Here is a 22,718-nt window from a genome sequence, read left to right on the forward strand (position 1 = left end):
TTTCAAGCAGATGATGGGAGTACAAGTATTCAGGTGACATGTGTTGCCCGTGCCGCCCTCCCCCCTGTGTTCCTTTTTTTTTTTTTTTTTTGAGACAGAGTCTCGTTTTGCTGCCCAGGCTAGAGTGAGTGCCATGGCGTCAGCCTAGCTCACAGCAACCTCAATCTCCGGGCTCAAGCAATCCTGCTGCCTCAGCCTCCCGAGTAGTTGGGACTACAGACATGCACCACCACGCCCGGCTGTGTTTTTCTATATATATTAGTTGGCCAATTAATTTCTTTCTATTTTTAGTAGAGACGGGGTCTCGCTCTTGCTCAGGCTGGTTTCGAACTCCTGACCTGGAGCAATCCGCCCGCCTCGGCCTCCCAGAGAGCTAGGATTACAGGCGTGAGCCACCGCGCCCGGCCCCCCCTGTGTTCTTATTCATATACCTCTCATGTTGTTCCAGCGTATTGTGGGGGTACCAATGTTAAGGTCGGGTGCCTTGCCCTCTCCAAGCCTCCCCCCTCGGGTCAGAGCTTCAAGTGCGCCCATCCCCCAGTCGGTGCGCACCCACCCCATGCCTAATGGATGTGTATGCCCCTCCCCTCCCCCCACCCGCCCGACACCCACCCGATGAAGGTGATTCCTCTCTGTCCACTTAGGCGTCCATCCGTTCGTACCAATTTGCTGGTGAGCGCGCTCACGTGGTGCTCGTGTGTCCATTCTTGGGATACTTGGCTTCCTGGAACGGGTTCCAGCTCTGGCCAGGAGAACACGAGAGGCGCCCTCTCACCGCTGCTCCTCACAGCCGAATGGCACTCCGTGGTGTCCACGCGCCACATTTTATTGATGCACTCCTGGATGGATGGGCACTCGGGTCGCTTCCACGTCTTTGGGATTGTGAATTGTGCCCTAACTGTAACCCTAACCCTTACCCAGCCCGTCTCCTCTGCCCCTGCCTGACGCACTCCTCCCCGGCCAGGCCCGTCACTGTCCTGGGCCCCCGCCTGACCGGCTCCTCCCCGCCCGGCCGGTCACCGTCCTCTGCCCCTGCCTGACACGCTCCTTCCCGCCCGGCCTCTCACCGTCCTCGGCCCCTGCCTGACCGGCTCCTCCGTCGCCTGGGCCTTCCAAGGGCTTGGTGTGGACGCTGCTTCCAGGAAGCCCTCCAGAAACCCGGCAGCAGGGTGGCCGCAGCAGTCTCCAGCAGCCGTCCCTAAGTCGCGTGAGTGCGGGGGACGTGCCCCCGCTGTGCCGCGGGGGCCCAGCCTGGTGTCTTCCCTGAGGCCCTGCGGCTGCCGGCTGGGCTGCCGCTCCCCGCAAGGGGAGAGCCGCGGAGGTGGGGACCGCCTCCTGATGGGGACGTACACGCAGCTCTCCACGTCGGATTCCGGGGCTCTCTGTCCTGCCCGAAGGCCCAGCTGGCCTGCGGGTCCTTAGAGTGGCAAAAACCTCCGAAAACTGAGACTGAGGGTCCGGTGGGTGTCTGCACTTTTGTGCTGGGCACCCCAGGGAGGCCCGGGGGCTGGCTGGACAACGCGGTCTGCTGGGCGGGGGGTTTGGAGGAGCAACTGATGCCCTTTGCACTTTGGGTAGCAAGAGTCTGAGGTGTCTCTGAGCCCTGTGCCATGTCGGGGGGGGGGTGCGGGGCGGAGGAGGAGGAGGAGGAGGTGGGAAGGGCCGGGGCCTGCAGTCCTGTTCCCGGGGTGGCACGGCAAGTGGCTTCTTCCACAGGCTGCTTGGCCTGGGCTCCCTGCACCTGGGCCTTTGGAGGACCGGCCCTGTGCTTGCCAACACTTCCTGCAGGGACCCAGAGCTGGGAGGTGGCATCTCTCAGCCCTGGGTCGGGCAGAGCCCCAGCGGGCCATGCCCACAACCTCTCTCAGCACCGGTCCCCCAGAAGGCTCCTTTGGGACCAGGATTCTCTTGCGGTGACTCTTTAAGGTCTGGCCCCTGGATGGAGGGGCACCAGGAGTAGAGGAGCAGGAAGGGGAAGGGGGTGGCCATGCGAGGGGACACTTTGAGGCCAAGTCCCAGCTTCAGCCTGATCCTCCTGGGAACCCCGCTCTGAGACAAGGAGCCGGGCTTCGCATTCCCACAGCAGCCAGTCGTGGGCTGAGGACACCTGGGGCGTTGGGAACTCCCTGGCTTCTCCTTGGTTTAACATCTAGAGCTGCTTGTGAATCGCGCCGCCACACACACCCGAGCGCAGGTGTCTTCCGCACAGACTGCGGGCCTCGCTCTTCTGAATGCCGCTAGCTCGCCACCCACCCACGGGTGAACCTGGTCAGGGTGCTTTCTCTCAGGGGCAGACTCTTTTCCGGGCGGGCTACCGGTGTCTCTGTTTGCTCGTTTCTTTCTTCCATTTCGGGAAAGTCTTCCTTGCTGGGTGTGGAAATCTCCTATGCCTTCCCTCGCCTATTCTGTCAGCTTTAAAATTCTCTTTCAGTTGCCACCCTCACAGATGGATTAGGAAACTCTTTCCGGTGCACTCATTAGTGAAATGACCTCCAGGAAGCTGGAATCCAATATCTAATGGCCGATTTTTAGCGAGTCCACACGCCAGGGTGGTCGGGGTCCAATGCAGCCCCGGCCAGGCCCAGGCCCGTTGGACTGGGCCACAGGAGGACACGGAGGAGGGTCCCGGCCCCCACGAAGCGGTGCCGGCAGTTCTCCACGGGCTTGGGCGTTTTCCAGAGGTAGGAGATGGAGGGGACTGATTTCTTCAGCGCCCCCCAGACCACGCCACCCCACCCCACCCATGGGACACATCCCCAGAGAGAGACGCCCCATACACTGGCTGTGCCCCAGCCCTGGCCCGGGGGAATAGGCGGCAGCCCACCCACAGGGCGAGGGGGGGGGCGCAGCTGAAAGGGGTTGTGGGGGAGGGCGGCCCCTGGCTGGGGTCAAAGGGCGAGCGTCCCGCGCGTGCGCAGTCAGCGGCAGCGACGCGCTGGGGGTGGGCAGCGGGTAGGTGAAGGAGGCCGGGCGAGGAGACGAGGGGGGCTGGGAGGGCTCCACCTTGGCGAGTCCAGCCGTGGAGGCGCATCTTGTGTGAGTGTGAGTGAGTGTGAGTGTGTGTGTGTGTGTATAGAGAGACAGCCCCCCACCCCGCCCCGCCCCGCCCCGCCCATCACCCCCGTCCCTGGGAGCCAGCGGGACCCGCCGGCGAACTCAACCGGCCCGGCCCGGCCCGGCGCGGGGCCTGGGGCGGGAGGCGGCGGCGGGGAAGCCCAGAGAGGCTCGGCTTCTCGAGCGGGGCAGGGGCGCCCTCCGCCGCCGTCTAGGGCCACACCACCCTGAACGCCCCCGATCTCGTCTGGTCTCGGAAGCTAAGCAGGGTCGGGCCTGGTTAGTACTTGGATGGGAGACCGCCTGGGAATACCCGGTGCCACAGGCTGCTTCTTTTTTTTTTTTTTTGGCCTCTTGTTCTGTCCCCTTTCTGGGAGCGCGGCGGCGGCCCGGGGTGGGGGTCACCCCCACCCTCAGCGCCCGCCGCGGTGCCTGGCGCCCCAGCCCGCACCGTGGGGCCTCCTCTTGTCCCAAGCCGCGACACCGCCGCCACGCGGCAGCATGCGTGGCATCTGGACTGTCAGGTCTCAGACCAAAGGTCTGCTCTGTGGGAACCGACACGCTGGAGGAAACCTTGAGAGTCTGAGAGGGGAGGGAGTTCCAGAAGAAGGCCAGGATGTCATTTTGAGGGAGTATGTGACCAGAACTCGTCCCGTTGCTTTTGGGGTTCTATGGGCTACACGCAGGAATCTTTGGTGGTGGCACCTGATGTTGGGGGATCCGGAGTCACACCCAGACCTGCTCCACAGGCCTCCTTTTACTTTTCTCTTCGGATTCATTATTTTTAAAAAGTGTCTCTTACCTCTAGGATTGCATTTTCTTTTCTCTCTCTTTTCAAGCAGATGATGGGAGTACAAGTATTCAGGTGACATGTGTTGCCCGTGCCGCCCTCCCCCCTGTGTTCCTTTTTTTTTTTTTTTTTTGAGACAGAGTCTCGTTTTGCTGCCCAGGCTAGAGTGAGTGCCATGGCGTCAGCCTAGCTCACAGCAACCTCAATCTCCGGGCTCAAGCAATCCTGCTGCCTCAGCCTCCCGAGTAGTTGGGACTACAGACATGCACCACCACGCCCGGCTGTGTTTTTCTATATATATTAGTTGGCCAATTAATTTCTTTCTATTTTTAGTAGAGACGGGGTCTCGCTCTTGCTCAGGCTGGTTTCGAACTCCTGACCTGGAGCAATCCGCCCGCCTCGGCCTCCCAGAGAGCTAGGATTACAGGCGTGAGCCACCGCGCCCGGCCCCCCCTGTGTTCTTATTCATATACCTCTCATGTTGTTCCAGCGTATTGTGGGGGTACCAATGTTAAGGTCGGGTGCCTTGCCCTCTCCAAGCCTCCCCCCTCGGGTCAGAGCTTCAAGTGCGCCCATCCCCCAGTCGGTGCGCACCCACCCCATGCCTAATGGATGTGTATGCCCCTCCCCTCCCCCCACCCGCCCGACACCCACCCGATGAAGGTGATTCCTCTCTGTCCACTTAGGCGTCCATCCGTTCGTACCAATTTGCTGGTGAGCGCGCTCACGTGGTGCTCGTGTGTCCATTCTTGGGATACTTGGCTTCCTGGAACGGGTTCCAGCTCTGGCCAGGAGAACACGAGAGGCGCCCTCTCACCGCTGCTCCTCACAGCCGAATGGCACTCCGTGGTGTCCACGCGCCACATTTTATTGATGCACTCCTGGATGGATGGGCACTCGGGTCGCTTCCACGTCTTTGGGATTGTGAATTGTGCCCTAACTGTAACCCTAACCCTTACCCAGCCCGTCTCCTCTGCCCCTGCCTGACGCACTCCTCCCCGGCCAGGCCCGTCACTGTCCTGGGCCCCCGCCTGACCGGCTCCTCCCCGCCCGGCCGGTCACCGTCCTCTGCCCCTGCCTGACACGCTCCTTCCCGCCCGGCCTCTCACCGTCCTCGGCCCCTGCCTGACCGGCTCCTCCGTCGCCTGGGCCTTCCAAGGGCTTGGTGTGGACGCTGCTTCCAGGAAGCCCTCCAGAAACCCGGCAGCAGGGTGGCCGCAGCAGTCTCCAGCAGCCGTCCCTAAGTCGCGTGAGTGCGGGGGACGTGCCCCCGCTGTGCCGCGGGGGCCCAGCCTGGTGTCTTCCCTGAGGCCCTGCGGCTGCCGGCTGGGCTGCCGCTCCCCGCAAGGGGAGAGCCGCGGAGGTGGGGACCGCCTCCTGATGGGGACGTACACGCAGCTCTCCACGTCGGATTCCGGGGCTCTCTGTCCTGCCCGAAGGCCCAGCTGGCCTGCGGGTCCTTAGAGTGGCAAAAACCTCCGAAAACTGAGACTGAGGGTCCGGTGGGTGTCTGCACTTTTGTGCTGGGCACCCCAGGGAGGCCCGGGGGCTGGCTGGACAACGCGGTCTGCTGGGCGGGGGGTTTGGAGGAGCAACTGATGCCCTTTGCACTTTGGGTAGCAAGAGTCTGAGGTGTCTCTGAGCCCTGTGCCATGTCGGGGGGGGGGGTGCGGGGCGGAGGAGGAGGAGGAGGAGGTGGGAAGGGCCGGGGCCTGCAGTCCTGTTCCCGGGGTGGCACGGCAAGTGGCTTCTTCCACAGGCTGCTTGGCCTGGGCTCCCTGCACCTGGGCCTTTGGAGGACCGGCCCTGTGCTTGCCAACACTTCCTGCAGGGACCCAGAGCTGGGAGGTGGCATCTCTCAGCCCTGGGTCGGGCAGAGCCCCAGCGGGCCATGCCCACAACCTCTCTCAGCACCGGTCCCCCAGAAGGCTCCTTTGGGACCAGGATTCTCTTGCGGTGACTCTTTAAGGTCTGGCCCCTGGATGGAGGGGCACCAGGAGTAGAGGAGCAGGAAGGGGAAGGGGGTGGCCATGCGAGGGGACACTTTGAGGCCAAGTCCCAGCTTCAGCCTGATCCTCCTGGGAACCCCGCTCTGAGACAAGGAGCCGGGCTTCGCATTCCCACAGCAGCCAGTCGTGGGCTGAGGACACCTGGGGCGTTGGGAACTCCCTGGCTTCTCCTTGGTTTAACATCTAGAGCTGCTTGTGAATCGCGCCGCCACACACACCCGAGCGCAGGTGTCTTCCGCACAGACTGCGGGCCTCGCTCTTCTGAATGCCGCTAGCTCGCCACCCACCCACGGGTGAACCTGGTCAGGGTGCTTTCTCTCAGGGGCAGACTCTTTTCCGGGCGGGCTACCGGTGTCTCTGTTTGCTCGTTTCTTTCTTCCATTTCGGGAAAGTCTTCCTTGCTGGGTGTGGAAATCTCCTATGCCTTCCCTCGCCTATTCTGTCAGCTTTAAAATTCTCTTTCAGTTGCCACCCTCACAGATGGATTAGGAAACTCTTTCCGGTGCACTCATTAGTGAAATGACCTCCAGGAAGCTGGAATCCAATATCTAATGGCCGATTTTTAGCGAGTCCACACGCCAGGGTGGTCGGGGTCCAATGCAGCCCCGGCCAGGCCCAGGCCCGTTGGACTGGGCCACAGGAGGACACGGAGGAGGGTCCCGGCCCCCACGAAGCGGTGCCGGCAGTTCTCCACGGGCTTGGGCGTTTTCCAGAGGTAGGAGATGGAGGGGACTGATTTCTTCAGCGCCCCCCAGACCACGCCACCCCACCCCACCCATGGGACACATCCCCAGAGAGAGACGCCCCATACACTGGCTGTGCCCCAGCCCTGGCTCGGGGGAATAGGCGGCAGCCCACCCACAGGGCGAGGGGGGGGGCGCAGCTGAAAGGGGTTGTGGGGGAGGGCGGCCCCTGGCTGGGGTCAAAGGGCGAGCGTCCCGCGCGTGCGCAGTCAGCGGCAGCGACGCGCTGGGGGTGGGCAGCGGGTAGGTGAAGGAGGCCGGGCGAGGAGACGAGGGGGGCTGGGAGGGCTCCACCTTGGCGAGTCCAGCCGTGGAGGCGCATCTTGTGTGAGTGTGAGTGAGTGTGAGTGTGTGTGTGTGTGTATAGAGAGACAGCCCCCCACCCCGCCCCGCCCCGCCCCGCCCCGCCCATCACCCCCGTCCCTGGGAGCCAGCGGGACCCGGCCGGCGAACTCAACCGGCCCGGCCCGGCCCGGCGCGGGGCCTGGGGCGGGAGGCGGCGGCGGGGAAGCCCAGAGAGGCTCGGCTTCTCGAGCGGGGCAGGGGCGCCCTCCGCCGCCGTCTAGGGCCACACCACCCTGAACGCCCCCGATCTCGTCTGGTCTCGGAAGCTAAGCAGGGTCGGGCCTGGTTAGTACTTGGATGGGAGACCGCCTGGGAATACCCGGTGCCACAGGCTGCTTCTTTTTTTTTTTTTTTGGCCTCTTGTTCTGTCCCCTTTCTGGGAGCGCGGCGGCGGCCCGGGGTGGGGGTCACCCCCACCCTCAGCGCCCGCCGCGGTGCCTGGCGCCCCAGCCCGCACCGTGGGGCCTCCTCTTGTCCCAAGCCGCGACACCGCCGCCACGCGGCAGCATGCGTGGCATCTGGACTGTCAGGTCTCAGACCAAAGGTCTGCTCTGTGGGAACCGACACGCTGGAGGAAACCTTGAGAGTCTGAGAGGGGAGGGAGTTCCAGAAGAAGGCCAGGATGTCATTTTGAGGGAGTATGTGACCAGAACTCGTCCCGTTGCTTTTGGGGTTCTATGGGCTACACGCAGGAATCTTTGGTGGTGGCACCTGATGTTGGGGGATCCGGAGTCACACCCAGACCTGCTCCACAGGCCTCCTTTTACTTTTCTCTTCGGATTCATTATTTTTAAAAAGTGTCTCTTACCTCTAGGATTGCATTTTCTTTTCTCTCTCTTTTCAAGCAGATGATGGGAGTACAAGTATTCAGGTGACATGTGTTGCCCGTGCCGCCCTCCCCCCTGTGTTCCTTTTTTTTTTTTTTTTTTGAGACAGAGTCTCGTTTTGCTGCCCAGGCTAGAGTGAGTGCCATGGCGTCAGCCTAGCTCACAGCAACCTCAATCTCCGGGCTCAAGCAATCCTGCTGCCTCAGCCTCCCGAGTAGTTGGGACTACAGACATGCACCACCACGCCCGGCTGTGTTTTTCTATATATATTAGTTGGCCAATTAATTTCTTTCTATTTTTAGTAGAGACGGGGTCTCGCTCTTGCTCAGGCTGGTTTCGAACTCCTGACCTGGAGCAATCCGCCCGCCTCGGCCTCCCAGAGAGCTAGGATTACAGGCGTGAGCCACCGCGCCCGGCCCCCCCTGTGTTCTTATTCATATACCTCTCATGTTGTTCCAGCGTATTGTGGGGGTACCAATGTTAAGGTCGGGTGCCTTGCCCTCTCCAAGCCTCCCCCCTCGGGTCAGAGCTTCAAGTGCGCCCATCCCCCAGTCGGTGCGCACCCACCCCATGCCTAATGGATGTGTATGCCCCTCCCCTCCCCCCACCCGCCCGACACCCACCCGATGAAGGTGATTCCTCTCTGTCCACTTAGGCGTCCATCCGTTCGTACCAATTTGCTGGTGAGCGCGCTCACGTGGTGCTCGTGTGTCCATTCTTGGGATACTTGGCTTCCTGGAACGGGTTCCAGCTCTGGCCAGGAGAACACGAGAGGCGCCCTCTCACCGCTGCTCCTCACAGCCGAATGGCACTCCGTGGTGTCCACGCGCCACATTTTATTGATGCACTCCTGGATGGATGGGCACTCGGGTCGCTTCCACGTCTTTGGGATTGTGAATTGTGCCCTAACTGTAACCCTAACCCTTACCCAGCCCGTCTCCTCTGCCCCTGCCTGACGCACTCCTCCCCGGCCAGGCCCGTCACTGTCCTGGGCCCCCGCCTGACCGGCTCCTCCCCGCCCGGCCGGTCACCGTCCTCTGCCCCTGCCTGACACGCTCCTTCCCGCCCGGCCTCTCACCGTCCTCGGCCCCTGCCTGACCGGCTCCTCCGTCGCCTGGGCCTTCCAAGGGCTTGGTGTGGACGCTGCTTCCAGGAAGCCCTCCAGAAACCCGGCAGCAGGGTGGCCGCAGCAGTCTCCAGCAGCCGTCCCTAAGTCGCGTGAGTGCGGGGGACGTGCCCCCGCTGTGCCGCGGGGGCCCAGCCTGGTGTCTTCCCTGAGGCCCTGCGGCTGCCGGCTGGGCTGCCGCTCCCCGCAAGGGGAGAGCCGCGGAGGTGGGGACCGCCTCCTGATGGGGACGTACACGCAGCTCTCCACGTCGGATTCCGGGGCTCTCTGTCCTGCCCGAAGGCCCAGCTGGCCTGCGGGTCCTTAGAGTGGCAAAAACCTCCGAAAACTGAGACTGAGGGTCCGGTGGGTGTCTGCACTTTTGTGCTGGGCACCCCAGGGAGGCCCGGGGGCTGGCTGGACAACGCGGTCTGCTGGGCGGGGGGTTTGGAGGAGCAACTGATGCCCTTTGCACTTTGGGTAGCAAGAGTCTGAGGTGTCTCTGAGCCCTGTGCCATGTCGGGGGGGGGTGCGGGGCGGAGGAGGAGGAGGAGGAGGTGGGAAGGGCCGGGGCCTGCAGTCCTGTTCCCGGGGTGGCACGGCAAGTGGCTTCTTCCACAGGCTGCTTGGCCTGGGCTCCCTGCACCTGGGCCTTTGGAGGACCGGCCCTGTGCTTGCCAACACTTCCTGCAGGGACCCAGAGCTGGGAGGTGGCATCTCTCAGCCCTGGGTCGGGCAGAGCCCCAGCGGGCCATGCCCACAACCTCTCTCAGCACCGGTCCCCCAGAAGGCTCCTTTGGGACCAGGATTCTCTTGCGGTGACTCTTTAAGGTCTGGCCCCTGGATGGAGGGGCACCAGGAGTAGAGGAGCAGGAAGGGGAAGGGGGTGGCCATGCGAGGGGACACTTTGAGGCCAAGTCCCAGCTTCAGCCTGATCCTCCTGGGAACCCCGCTCTGAGACAAGGAGCCGGGCTTCGCATTCCCACAGCAGCCAGTCGTGGGCTGAGGACACCTGGGGCGTTGGGAACTCCCTGGCTTCTCCTTGGTTTAACATCTAGAGCTGCTTGTGAATCGCGCCGCCACACACACCCGAGCGCAGGTGTCTTCCGCACAGACTGCGGGCCTCGCTCTTCTGAATGCCGCTAGCTCGCCACCCACCCACGGGTGAACCTGGTCAGGGTGCTTTCTCTCAGGGGCAGACTCTTTTCCGGGCGGGCTACCGGTGTCTCTGTTTGCTCGTTTCTTTCTTCCATTTCGGGAAAGTCTTCCTTGCTGGGTGTGGAAATCTCCTATGCCTTCCCTCGCCTATTCTGTCAGCTTTAAAATTCTCTTTCAGTTGCCACCCTCACAGATGGATTAGGAAACTCTTTCCGGTGCACTCATTAGTGAAATGACCTCCAGGAAGCTGGAATCCAATATCTAATGGCCGATTTTTAGCGAGTCCACACGCCAGGGTGGTCGGGGTCCAATGCAGCCCCGGCCAGGCCCAGGCCCGTTGGACTGGGCCACAGGAGGACACGGAGGAGGGTCCCGGCCCCCACGAAGCGGTGCCGGCAGTTCTCCACGGGCTTGGGCGTTTTCCAGAGGTAGGAGATGGAGGGGACTGATTTCTTCAGCGCCCCCCAGACCACGCCACCCCACCCCACCCATGGGACACATCCCCAGAGAGAGACGCCCCATACACTGGCTGTGCCCCAGCCCTGGCCCGGGGGAATAGGCGGCAGCCCACCCACAGGGCGAGGGGGGGGGCGCAGCTGAAAGGGGTTGTGGGGGAGGGCGGCCCCTGGCTGGGGTCAAAGGGCGAGCGTCCCGCGCGTGCGCAGTCAGCGGCAGCGACGCGCTGGGGGTGGGCAGCGGGTAGGTGAAGGAGGCCGGGCGAGGAGACGAGGGGGGCTGGGAGGGCTCCACCTTGGCGAGTCCAGCCGTGGAGGCGCATCTTGTGTGAGTGTGAGTGAGTGTGAGTGTGTGTGTGTGTGTATAGAGAGACAGCCCCCCACCCCGCCCCGCCCCGCCCCGCCCATCACCCCCGTCCCTGGGAGCCAGCGGGACCCGCCGGCGAACTCAACCGGCCCGGCCCGGCCCGGCGCGGGGCCTGGGGCGGGAGGCGGCGGCGGGGAAGCCCAGAGAGGCTCGGCTTCTCGAGCGGGGCAGGGGCGCCCTCCGCCGCCGTCTAGGGCCACACCACCCTGAACGCCCCCGATCTCGTCTGGTCTCGGAAGCTAAGCAGGGTCGGGCCTGGTTAGTACTTGGATGGGAGACCGCCTGGGAATACCCGGTGCCACAGGCTGCTTCTTTTTTTTTTTTTTTGGCCTCTTGTTCTGTCCCCTTTCTGGGAGCGCGGCGGCGGCCCGGGGTGGGGGTCACCCCCACCCTCAGCGCCCGCCGCGGTGCCTGGCGCCCCAGCCCGCACCGTGGGGCCTCCTCTTGTCCCAAGCCGCGACACCGCCGCCACGCGGCAGCATGCGTGGCATCTGGACTGTCAGGTCTCAGACCAAAGGTCTGCTCTGTGGGAACCGACACGCTGGAGGAAACCTTGAGAGTCTGAGAGGGGAGGGAGTTCCAGAAGAAGGCCAGGATGTCATTTTGAGGGAGTATGTGACCAGAACTCGTCCCGTTGCTTTTGGGGTTCTATGGGCTACACGCAGGAATCTTTGGTGGTGGCACCTGATGTTGGGGGATCCGGAGTCACACCCAGACCTGCTCCACAGGCCTCCTTTTACTTTTCTCTTCGGATTCATTATTTTTAAAAAGTGTCTCTTACCTCTAGGATTGCATTTTCTTTTCTCTCTCTTTTCAAGCAGATGATGGGAGTACAAGTATTCAGGTGACATGTGTTGCCCGTGCCGCCCTCCCCCCTGTGTTCCTTTTTTTTTTTTTTTTGAGACAGAGTCTCGTTTTGCTGCCCAGGCTAGAGTGAGTGCCATGGCGTCAGCCTAGCTCACAGCAACCTCAATCTCCGGGCTCAAGCAATCCTGCTGCCTCAGCCTCCCGAGTAGTTGGGACTACAGACATGCACCACCACGCCCGGCTGTGTTTTTCTATATATATTAGTTGGCCAATTAATTTCTTTCTATTTTTAGTAGAGACGGGGTCTCGCTCTTGCTCAGGCTGGTTTCGAACTCCTGACCTGGAGCAATCCGCCCGCCTCGGCCTCCCAGAGAGCTAGGATTACAGGCGTGAGCCACCGCGCCCGGCCCCCCCTGTGTTCTTATTCATATACCTCTCATGTTGTTCCAGCGTATTGTGGGGGTACCAATGTTAAGGTCGGGTGCCTTGCCCTCTCCAAGCCTCCCCCCTCGGGTCAGAGCTTCAAGTGCGCCCATCCCCCAGTCGGTGCGCACCCACCCCATGCCTAATGGATGTGTATGCCCCTCCCCTCCCCCCACCCGCCCGACACCCACCCGATGAAGGTGATTCCTCTCTGTCCACTTAGGCGTCCATCCGTTCGTACCAATTTGCTGGTGAGCGCGCTCACGTGGTGCTCGTGTGTCCATTCTTGGGATACTTGGCTTCCTGGAACGGGTTCCAGCTCTGGCCAGGAGAACACGAGAGGCGCCCTCTCACCGCTGCTCCTCACAGCCGAATGGCACTCCGTGGTGTCCACGCGCCACATTTTATTGATGCACTCCTGGATGGATGGGCACTCGGGTCGCTTCCACGTCTTTGGGATTGTGAATTGTGCCCTAACTGTAACCCTAACCCTTACCCAGCCCGTCTCCTCTGCCCCTGCCTGACGCACTCCTCCCCGGCCAGGCCCGTCACTGTCCTGGGCCCCCGCCTGACCGGCTCCTCCCCGCCCGGCCGGTCACCGTCCTCTGCCCCTGCCTGACACGCTCCTTCCCGCCCGGCCTCTCACCGTCCTCGGCCCCTGCCTGACCGGCTCCTCCGTCGCCTGGGCCTTCCAAGGGCTTGGTGTGGACGCTGCTTCCAGGAAGCCCTCCAGAAACCCGGCAGCAGGGTGGCCGCAGCAGTCTCCAGCAGCCGTCCCTAAGTCGCGTGAGTGCGGGGGACGTGCCCCCGCTGTGCCGCGGGGGCCCAGCCTGGTGTCTTCCCTGAGGCCCTGCGGCTGCCGGCTGGGCTGCCGCTCCCCGCAAGGGGAGAGCCGCGGAGGTGGGGACCGCCTCCTGATGGGGACGTACACGCAGCTCTCCACGTCGGATTCCGGGGCTCTCTGTCCTGCCCGAAGGCCCAGCTGGCCTGCGGGTCCTTAGAGTGGCAAAAACCTCCGAAAACTGAGACTGAGGGTCCGGTGGGTGTCTGCACTTTTGTGCTGGGCACCCCAGGGAGGCCCGGGGGCTGGCTGGACAACGTGGTCTGCTGGGCGGGGGGGTTGGAGGAGCAACTGATGCCCTTTGCACTTTGGGTAGCAAGAGTCTGAGGTGTCTCTGAGCCCTGTGCCCTGTGGGGGGGGGCGGGGGGGAGGAGGAGGAGGAGGAGGAGGAGGAGGTGGGAAGGGCCGGGGCCTGCAGTCCTGTTCCCGGGGTGGCACGGCAAGTGGCTTCTTCCACAGGCTGCTTGGCCTGGGCTCCCTGCACCTGGGCCTTTGGAGGACCGGCCCTGTGCTTGCCAACACTTCCTGCAGGGACCCAGAGCTGGGAGGTGGCATCTCTCAGCCCTGGGTCGGGCAGAGCCCCAGCGGGCCATGCCCACAACCTCTCTCAGCACCGGTCCCCCAGAAGGCTCCTTTGGGACCAGGATTCTCTTGCGGTGACTCTTTAAGGTCTGGCCCCTGGATGGAGGGGCACCAGGAGTAGAGGAGCAGGAAGGGGAAGGGGGTGGCCATGCGAGGGGACACTTTGAGGCCAAGTCCCAGCTTCAGCCTGATCCTCCTGGGAACCCCGCTCTGAGACAAGGAGCCGGGCTTCGCATTCCCACAGCAGCCAGTCGTGGGCTGAGGACACCTGGGGCGTTGGGAACTCCCTGGCTTCTCCTTGGTTTAACGTCTAGAGCTGCTTGTGAATCGCGCCGCCACACACACCCGAGCGCAGGTGTCTTCCGCACAGACTGCGGGCCTCGCTCTTCTGAATGCCGCTAGCTCGCCACCCACCCACGGGTGAACCTGGTCAGGGTGCTTTCTCTCAGGGGCAGACTCTTTTCCGGGCGGGCTACCGGTGTCTCTGTTTGCTCGTTTCTTTCTTCCATTTCGGGAAAGTCTTCCTTGCTGGGTGTGGAAATCTCCTATGCCTTCCCTCGCCTATTCTGTCAGCTTTCAAATTCTCTTTCAGTTGCCACCCTCACAGATGGATTAGGAAACTCTTTCCGGTGCACTCATTAGTGAAATGACCTCCAGGAAGCTGGAATCCAATATCTAATGGCCGATTTTTAGCGAGTCCACACACCAGGGTGGTCGGGGTCCAATGCAGCCCCGGCCAGGCCCAGGCCCCTTGGACTGGGCCACAGGAGGACACGGAGGAGGGTCCCGGCCCCCACGAAGCGGTGCCGGCAGTTCTCCACGGGCTTGGGCGTTTTCCAGAGGTAGGAGATGGAGGGGACTGATTTCTTCAGCGCCCCCCAAACCACGCCACCCCACCCCACCCATGGGACACATCCCCAGAGAGAGACGCCCCATACACTGGCTGTGCCCCAGCCCTGGCCCCGGGGAATAGGCGGCAGCCCACCCACAGGGCGAGGGGGGGGGGCGCAGCTGAAAGGGGTTGTGGGGGAGGGCGGCCCCTGGCTGGGGTCAAAGGGCGAGCGTCCCGCACGTGCGCAGTCAGCGGCAGGCAGCGACGCGCTGGGGGTGGGCAGCGGGTAGGTGAAGGAGGCCGGGCGAGGAGACGAGGGGGGCTGGGAGGGCTCCACCTTGGCGAGTCCAGCCGTGGAGGCGCATCTTGTGTGAGTGTGAGTGAGTGTGAGTGTGTGTGTGTGTGTAGAGAGAGACAGCCCCCCGCCCCGCCCCGCCCGGCCCCGCCCCGCCCCGCCCATCACCCCCGTCCCTGGGAGCCCGCGGGACCCGGCCGGCGAACTCAACCGGCCCGGCCCGGCGCGGGGCCTGGGGCGGGAGGCGGCGGCGGGGAAGCCCAGAGAGGCTCGGCTTCTTGAGCGGGGCAGGGGCGCCCTCCGCCGCCGTCTAGGGCCACACCACCCTGAACGCCCCCGATCTCGTCTGGTCTCGGAAGCTAAGCAGGGTCGGGCCTGGTTAGTACTTGGATGGGAGACCGCCTGGGAATACCGGGTGCCACAGGCTGCTGCTTTTTTTTTGCCTCTTGTTCTGTCCCCTTTCTGGGAGCGCGGCGGCGGCCCGGGGTGGGGGTCACCCCCACCCTCAGCGCCCGCCCGCGGTGCCTGGCGCCCCAGCCCGCACCGTGGGGCCTCCTCTTGTCCCAAGCCGCGACACCGCCGCCACGCGGCAGCATGCGTGGCATCTGGACTGTCAGGTCTCAGACCAAAGGTCCGCTCTGTGGGAACCGACACGCTGGAGGAAACCTTGAGAGTCTGAGAGGGGAGGGAGTTCCAGAAGAAGGCCAGGATGTCATTTTGAGGGAGTATGTGACCAGAACTCGTCCCGTTGCTTTTGGGGTTCTATGGGCTACACGCAGGAATCTTTGGTGGTGGCACCTGATGTTGGGGGATCCGGAGTCACACCCAGACCTGCTCCACAGGCCTCCTTTTACTTTTCTCTTCGGATTCATTATTTTTAAAAAGTGTCTCTTACCTCTATGATTGCATTTTCTTTTCTCTCTCTCTTCAAGCAGATGATGGGAGTACAAGTATTCAGGTGACATGTGTTGCCCGTGCCCCCCTCCCCCCTGTGTTCTTTTTTTTTTTTTTTTTTTGAGACAGAGTCTCGTTTTGCTGCCCAGGCTAGAGTGAGTGCCATGGCGTCAGCCTAGCTCACAGCAACCTCAATCTCCGGGCTCAAGCAATCCTGCTGCCTCAGCCTCCCGAGTAGTTGGGACTACAGGCATGCACCACCACCACGCCCGGCTGTGTTTTTCTATATATATTAGTTGGCCAATTAATTTCTTTCTATTTTTAGTAGAGACGGGGTCTCGCTCTTGCTCAGGCTGGTTTCGAACTCCTGACCTGGAGCAATCCGCCCGCCTCGGCCTCCCAGAGAGCTAGGATTACAGGCGTGAGCCACCGCGCCCGGCCCCCCCTGTGTTCTTATTCATATACCTCTCATGTTGTTCCAGCGTATTGTGGGGGTACCAATGTTAAGGTCGGGTGCCTTGCCCTCTCCAAGCCTCCCCCCTCGGGTCAGAGCTTCAAGTGCGCCCATCCCCCAGTCGGTGCGCACCCACCCCATGCCTAATGGATGTGTATGCCCCTCCCCTCCCCCCACCCGCCCGACACCCACCCGATGAAGGTGATTCCTCTCTGTCCACTTAGGCGTCCATCCGTTCGTACCAATTTGCTGGTGAGCGCGCTCACGTGGTGCTCGTGTGTCCATTCTTGGGATACCTGGCTTACTGGAACGGGTCCCAGCTCTGGCCAGGAGAACACGAGAGGCGCCCTCTCACCGCTGCTCCTCACAGCCGAATGGCACTCCGTGGTGTCCACGCGCCACATTTTATTCATGCACTCCTGGATGGATGGGCACTCGGGTCGCTTCCACGTCTTTGCGATTGTGAATTGTGCCCTAACTGTAACCCTAACCCTTACCCAGCCCGTCTCCTCTGCCCCTGCCTGACGCACTCCTCCCCGGCCAGGCCCGTCACTGTCCTGGGCCCCCGCCTGACCGGCTCCTCCCCGCCCGGCCTGTCACCGTCCTCTGCCCCTGCCTGACATGCTCCTTCCCGCCCGCCCGGCCTCTCACCGTCCTCGGCCCCTGCCTGACCGGCTCCTCCGTCGCCTGGGCCTTCCAAGGGCTTGGTGTGGACGCTGCTTCCAGGAAGCCCTCCAGGAACCCGGCAGCAGGGTGGCCGCAGCAGTCTCCAGCAGCCGTCCCTAAGTCGCGTGAGTGCGGGGGGACGTGCCCCCGCTGTGCCGCGGGGGCCCAGCCTGGTGCCTTCCCTGAGGCCCTGGGGCTGCCGGCTGGGCTGCCGCTCCCCGCAAGGGGAGAGCCGCGGAGGTGGGGACCGCCTCCTGATGGGGACGTACACGCAGCTCTCCACGTCGGATTCCGGGGCTCTCTGTCCTGCCCGAAGGCCCAGCTGGCCTGCGGGTCCTTAGAGTGGCAAAAACATCCGAAAACTGAGATTGAGGGTCCGGTGGGTGTCTGCACTTTTGTGCTGGGCACCCCAGGGAGGCCCGGGGGCTGGCTGGACAACGTGGTCTGCTGGGCGGGGGGGTTGGAGGAGCAACTGATGCCCTTTGCACTTTGGGTAGCAAGAGTCTGAGGTGTCTCTGAGCCCTGTGCCCTGTGGGGGGGGGCGGGGGGGAGGAGGAGGAGGAGGAGGAGGAGGAGGTGGGAAGGGCCGGGGCCTGCAGTCCTGTTCCCGGGGTGGCACGGCAAGTGGCTTCTTCCACAGGCTGCTTGGCCTGGGCTCCCTGCACCTGGGCCTTTGGAGGACCGGCCCTGTGCTTGCCAACACTTCCTGCAGGGACCCAGAGCTGGGAGGTGGCATCTCTCAGCCCTGGGTCGGGCAGAGCCCCAGCGGGCCATGCCCACAACCTCTCTCAGCACCGGTCCCCCAGAAGGCTCCTTTGGGACCAGGATTCTCTTGCGGTGACTCTTTAAGGTCTGGCCCCTGGATGGAGGGGCACCAGGAGTAGAGGAGCAGGAAGGGGAAGGGGGTGGCCATGCGAGGGGACACTTTGAGGCCAAGTCCCAGCTTCAGCCTGATCCTCCTGGGAACCCCGCTCTGAGACAAGGAGCCGGGCTTCGCATTCCCACAGCAGCCAGTCGTGGGCTGAGGACACCTGGGGCGTTGGGAACTCCCTGGCTTCTCCTTGGTTTAACGTCTAGAGCTGCTTGTGAATCGCGCCGCCACACACACCCGAGCGCAGGTGTCTTCCGCACAGACTGCGGGCCTCGCTCTTCTGAATGCCGCTAGCTCGCCACCCACCCACGGGTGAACCTGGTCAGGGTGCTTTCTCTCAGGGGCAGACTCTTTTCCGGGCGGGCTACCGGTGTCTCTGTTTGCTCGTTTCTTTCTTCCATTTCGGGAAAGTCTTCCTTGCCGGGTGTGGAAATCTCCTATGCCTTCCCTCGCCTATTCTGTCAGCTTTCAAATTCTCTTTCAGTTGCCACCCTCACAGATGGATTAGGAAACTCTTTCCGGTGCACTCATTAGTGAAATGACCTCCAGGAAGCTGGAATCCAATATCTAATGGCCGATTTTTAGCGAGTCCACACGCCAGGGTGGTCGGGGTCCAATGCAGCCCCGGCCAGGCCCAGGCCCCTTGGACTGGGCCACAGGAGGACACGGAGGAGGGTCCCGGCCCCCACGAAGCGGTGCCGGCAGTTCTCCACGGGCTTGGGCGTTTTCCAGAGGTAGGAGATGGAGGGGACTGATTTCTTCAGCGCCCCCCAAACCACGCCACCCCACCCCACCCATGGGACACATCCCCAGAGAGAGACGCCCCATACACTGGCTGTGCCCCAGCCCTGGCCCCGGGGAATAGGCGGCAGCCCACCCACAGGGCGAGGGGGGGGGGCGCAGCTGAAAGGGGTTGTGGGGGAGGGCGGCCCCTGGCTGGGGTCAAAGGGCGAGCGTCCCGCACGTGCGCAGTCAGCGGCAGGCAGCGACGCGCTGGGGGTGGGCAGCGGGTAGGTGAAGGAGGCCGGGCGAGGAGACGAGGGGGGCTGGGAGGGCTCCACCTTGGCGAGTCCAGCCGTGGAGGCGCATCTTGTGTGAGTGTGAGTGAGTGTGAGTGTGTGTGTGTGTGTAGAGAGAGACAGCCCCCCGCCCCGCCCCGCCCGGCCCCGCCCCGCCCCGCCCATCACCCCCGTCCCTGGGAGCCCGCGGGACCCGGCCGGCGAACTCAACCGGCCCGGCCCGGCGCGGGGCCTGGGGCGGGAGGCGGCGGCGGGGAAGCCCAGAGAGGCTCGGCTTCTTGAGCGGGGCAGGGGCGCCCTCCGCCGCCGTCTAGGGCCACACCACCCTGAACGCCCCCGATCTCGTCTGGTCTCGGAAGCTAAGCAGGGTCGGGCCTGGTTAGTACTTGGATGGGAGACCGCCTGGGAATACCGGGTGCCACAGGCTGCTGCTTTTTTTTTGCCTCTTGTTCTGTCCCCTTTCTGGGAGCGCGGCGGCGGCCCGGGGTGGGGGTCACCCCCACCCTCAGCGCCCGCCCGCGGTGCCTGGCGCCCCAGCCCGCACCGTGGGGCCTCCTCTTGTCCCAAGCCGCGACACCGCCGCCACGCGGCAGCATGCGTGGCATCTGGACTGTCAGGTCTCAGACCAAAGGTCCGCTCTGTGGGAACCGACACGCTGGAGGAAACCTTGAGAGTCTGAGAGGGGAGGGAGTTCCAGAAGAAGGCCAGGATGTCATTTTGAGGGAGTATGTGACCAGAACTCGTCCCGTTGCTTTTGGGGTTCTATGGGCTACACGCAGGAATCTTTGGTGGTGGCACCTGATGTTGGGGGATCCGGAGTCACACCCAGACCTGCTCCACAGGCCTCCTTTTACTTTTCTCTTCGGATTCATTATTTTTAAAAAGTGTCTCTTACCTCTATGATTGCATTTTCTTTTCTCTCTCTCTTCAAGCAGATGATGGGAGTACAAGTATTCAGGTGACATGTGTTGCCCGTGCCCCCCTCCCCCCTGTGTTCTTTTTTTTTTTTTTTTTTTTGAGACAGAGTCTCGTTTTGCTGCCCAGGCTAGAGTGAGTGCCATGGCGTCAGCCTAGCTCACAGCAACCTCAATCTCCGGGCTCAAGCAATCCTGCTGCCTCAGCCTCCCGAGTAGTTGGGACTACAGGCATGCACCACCACCACGCCCGGCTGTGTTTTTCTATATATATTAGTTGGCCAATTAATTTCTTTCTATTTTTAGTAGAGACGGGGTCTCGCTCTTGCTCAGGCTGGTTTCGAACTCCTGACCTGGAGCAATCCGCCCGCCTCGGCCTCCCAGAGAGCTAGGATTACAGGCGTGAGCCACCGCGCCCGGCCCCCCCTGTGTTCTTATTCATATACCTCTCATGTTGTTCCAGCGTATTGTGGGGGTACCAATGTTAAGGTCGGGTGCCTTGCCCTCTCCAAGCCTCCCCCCTCGGGTCAGAGCTTCAAGTGCGCCCATCCCCCAGTCGGTGCGCACCCACCCCATGCCTAATGGATGTGTATGCCCCTCCCCTCCCCCCACCCGCCCGACACCCACCCGATGAAGGTGATTCCTCTCTGTCCACTTAGGCGTCCATCCGTTCGTACCAATTTGCTGGTGAGCGCGCTCACGTGGTGCTCGTGTGTCCATTCTTGGGATACCTGGCTTACTGGAACGGGTCCCAGCTCTGGCCAGGAGAACACGAGAGGCGCCCTCTCACCGCTGCTCCTCACAGCCGAATGGCACTCCGTGGTGTCCACGCGCCACATTTTATTCATGCACTCCTGGATGGATGGGCACTCGGGTCGCTTCCACGTCTTTGCGATTGTGAATTGTGCCCTAACTGTAACCCTAACCCTTACCCAGCCCGTCTCCTCTGCCCCTGCCTGACGCACTCCTCCCCGGCCAGGCCCGTCACTGTCCTGGGCCCCCGCCTGACCGGCTCCTCCCCGCCCGGCCTGTCACCGTCCTCTGCCCCTGCCTGACATGCTCCTTCCCGCCCGCCCGGCCTCTCACCGTCCTCGGCCCCTGCCTGACCGGCTCCTCCGTCGCCTGGGCCTTCCAAGGGCTTGGTGTGGACGCTGCTTCCAGGAAGCCCTCCAGGAACCCGGCAGCAGGGTGGCCGCAGCAGTCTCCAGCAGCCGTCCCTAAGTCGCGTGAGTGCGGGGGGACGTGCCCCCGCTGTGCCGCGGGGGCCCAGCCTGGTGCCTTCCCTGAGGCCCTGGGGCTGCCGGCTGGGCTGCCGCTCCCCGCAAGGGGAGAGCCGCGGAGGTGGGGACCGCCTCCTGATGGGGACGTACACGCAGCTCTCCACGTCGGATTCCGGGGCTCTCTGTCCTGCCCGAAGGCCCAGCTGGCCTGCGGGTCCTTAGAGTGGCAAAAACATCCGAAAACTGAGATTGAGGGTCCGGTGGGTGTCTGCACTTTTGTGCTGGGCACCCCAGGGAGGCCCGGGGGCTGGCTGGACAACGTGGTCTGCTGGGCGGGGGGGTTGGAGGAGCAACTGATGCCCTTTGCACTTTGGGTAGCAAGAGTCTGAGGTGTCTCTGAGCCCTGTGCCCTGTGGGGGGGGGCGGGGGGGAGGAGGAGGAGGAGGAGGAGGAGGAGGTGGGAAGGGCCGGGGCCTGCAGTCCTGTTCCCGGGGTGGCACGGCAAGTGGCTTCTTCCACAGGCTGCTTGGCCTGGGCTCCCTGCACCTGGGCCTTTGGAGGACCGGCCCTGTGCTTGCCAACACTTCCTGCAGGGACCCAGAGCTGGGAGGTGGCATCTCTCAGCCCTGGGTCGGGCAGAGCCCCAGCGGGCCATGCCCACAACCTCTCTCAGCACCGGTCCCCCAGAAGGCTCCTTTGGGACCAGGATTCTCTTGCGGTGACTCTTTAAGGTCTGGCCCCTGGATGGAGGGGCACCAGGAGTAGAGGAGCAGGAAGGGGAAGGGGGTGGCCATGCGAGGGGACACTTTGAGGCCAAGTCCCAGCTTCAGCCTGATCCTCCTGGGAACCCCGCTCTGAGACAAGGAGCCGGGCTTCGCATTCCCACAGCAGCCAGTCGTGGGCTGAGGACACCTGGGGCGTTGGGAACTCCCTGGCTTCTCCTTGGTTTAACGTCTAGAGCTGCTTGTGAATCGCGCCGCCACACACACCCGAGCGCAGGTGTCTTCCGCACAGACTGCGGGCCTCGCTCTTCTGAATGCCGCTAGCTCGCCACCCACCCACGGGTGAACCTGGTCAGGGTGCTTTCTCTCAGGGGCAGACTCTTTTCCGGGCGGGCTACCGGTGTCTCTGTTTGCTCGTTTCTTTCTTCCATTTCGGGAAAGTCTTCCTTGCCGGGTGTGGAAATCTCCTATGCCTTCCCTCGCCTATTCTGTCAGCTTTCAAATTCTCTTTCAGTTGCCACCCTCACAGATGGATTAGGAAACTCTTTCCGGTGCACTCATTAGTGAAATGACCTCCAGGAAGCTGGAATCCAATATCTAATGGCCGATTTTTAGCGAGTCCACACACCAGGGTGGTCGGGGTCCAATGCAGCCCCGGCCAGGCCCAGGCCCCTTGGACTGGGCCACAGGAGGACACGGAGGAGGGTCCCGGCCCCCACGAAGCGGTGCCGGCAGTTCTCCACGGGCTTGGGCGTTTTCCAGAGGTAGGAGATGGAGGGGACTGATTTCTTCAGCGCCCCCCAAACCACGCCACCCCACCCCACCCATGGGACACATCCCCAGAGAGAGACGCCCCATACACTGGCTGTGCCCCAGCCCTGGCCCCGGGGAATAGGCGGCAGCCCACCCACAGGGCGAGGGGGGGGGGCGCAGCTGAAAGGGGTTGTGGGGGAGGGCGGACCCTGGCTGGGGTCAAAGGGCGAGCGTCCCGCACGTGCGCAGTCAGCGGCAGGCAGCGACGCGCTGGGGGTGGGCAGCGGGTAGGTGAAGGAGGCCGGGCGAGGAGACGAGGGGGGCTGGGAGGGCTCCACCTTGGCGAGTCCAGCCGTGGAGGCGCATCTTGTGTGAGTGTGAGTGAGTGTGAGTGTGTGTGTGTGTGTAGAGAGAGACAGCCCCCCGCCCCGCCCCGCCCGGCCCCGCCCCGCCCCGCCCATCACCCCCGTCCCTGGGAGCCCGCGGGACCCGGCCGGCGAACTCAACCGGCCCGGCCCGGCGCGGGGCCTGGGGCGGGAGGCGGCGGCGGGGAAGCCCAGAGAGGCTCGGCT

General features: G+C 63.3%; 5 non-coding genes across 5 annotated transcripts; all 5 read left to right on the plus strand.

The window, feature by feature from the left end:
* The first annotated feature begins 3,263 nt into the window (after positions 1-3,263).
* On the plus strand, positions 3,264-3,382 carry LOC142862939 (5S ribosomal RNA). The gene has a single exon (XR_012913851.1). It is a non-coding gene; the product is annotated as a 5S ribosomal RNA (ribosomal RNA).
* A 3,774-nt stretch (positions 3,383-7,156) lies between these two features.
* On the plus strand, positions 7,157-7,275 carry LOC142862950 (5S ribosomal RNA). The gene has a single exon (XR_012913852.1). It is a non-coding gene; the product is annotated as a 5S ribosomal RNA (ribosomal RNA).
* A 3,766-nt stretch (positions 7,276-11,041) lies between these two features.
* Positions 11,042-11,160, plus strand: LOC142862959 (5S ribosomal RNA). Its single transcript, XR_012913853.1, has one exon. It is a non-coding gene; the product is annotated as a 5S ribosomal RNA (ribosomal RNA).
* A 3,781-nt stretch (positions 11,161-14,941) lies between these two features.
* On the plus strand, positions 14,942-15,060 carry LOC142862645 (5S ribosomal RNA). The gene has a single exon (XR_012913742.1). It is a non-coding gene; the product is annotated as a 5S ribosomal RNA (ribosomal RNA).
* A 3,785-nt stretch (positions 15,061-18,845) lies between these two features.
* On the plus strand, positions 18,846-18,964 carry LOC142862646 (5S ribosomal RNA). Its single transcript, XR_012913743.1, has one exon. It is a non-coding gene; the product is annotated as a 5S ribosomal RNA (ribosomal RNA).
* Positions 18,965-22,718: the final 3,754 nt, after the last annotated feature.

This window comes from Microcebus murinus, chromosome 20 (genome assembly GCF_040939455.1).
Source record: "Microcebus murinus isolate Inina chromosome 20, M.murinus_Inina_mat1.0, whole genome shotgun sequence".
Classification (NCBI taxonomy): Eukaryota; Metazoa; Chordata; class Mammalia; order Primates; family Cheirogaleidae; genus Microcebus; species Microcebus murinus.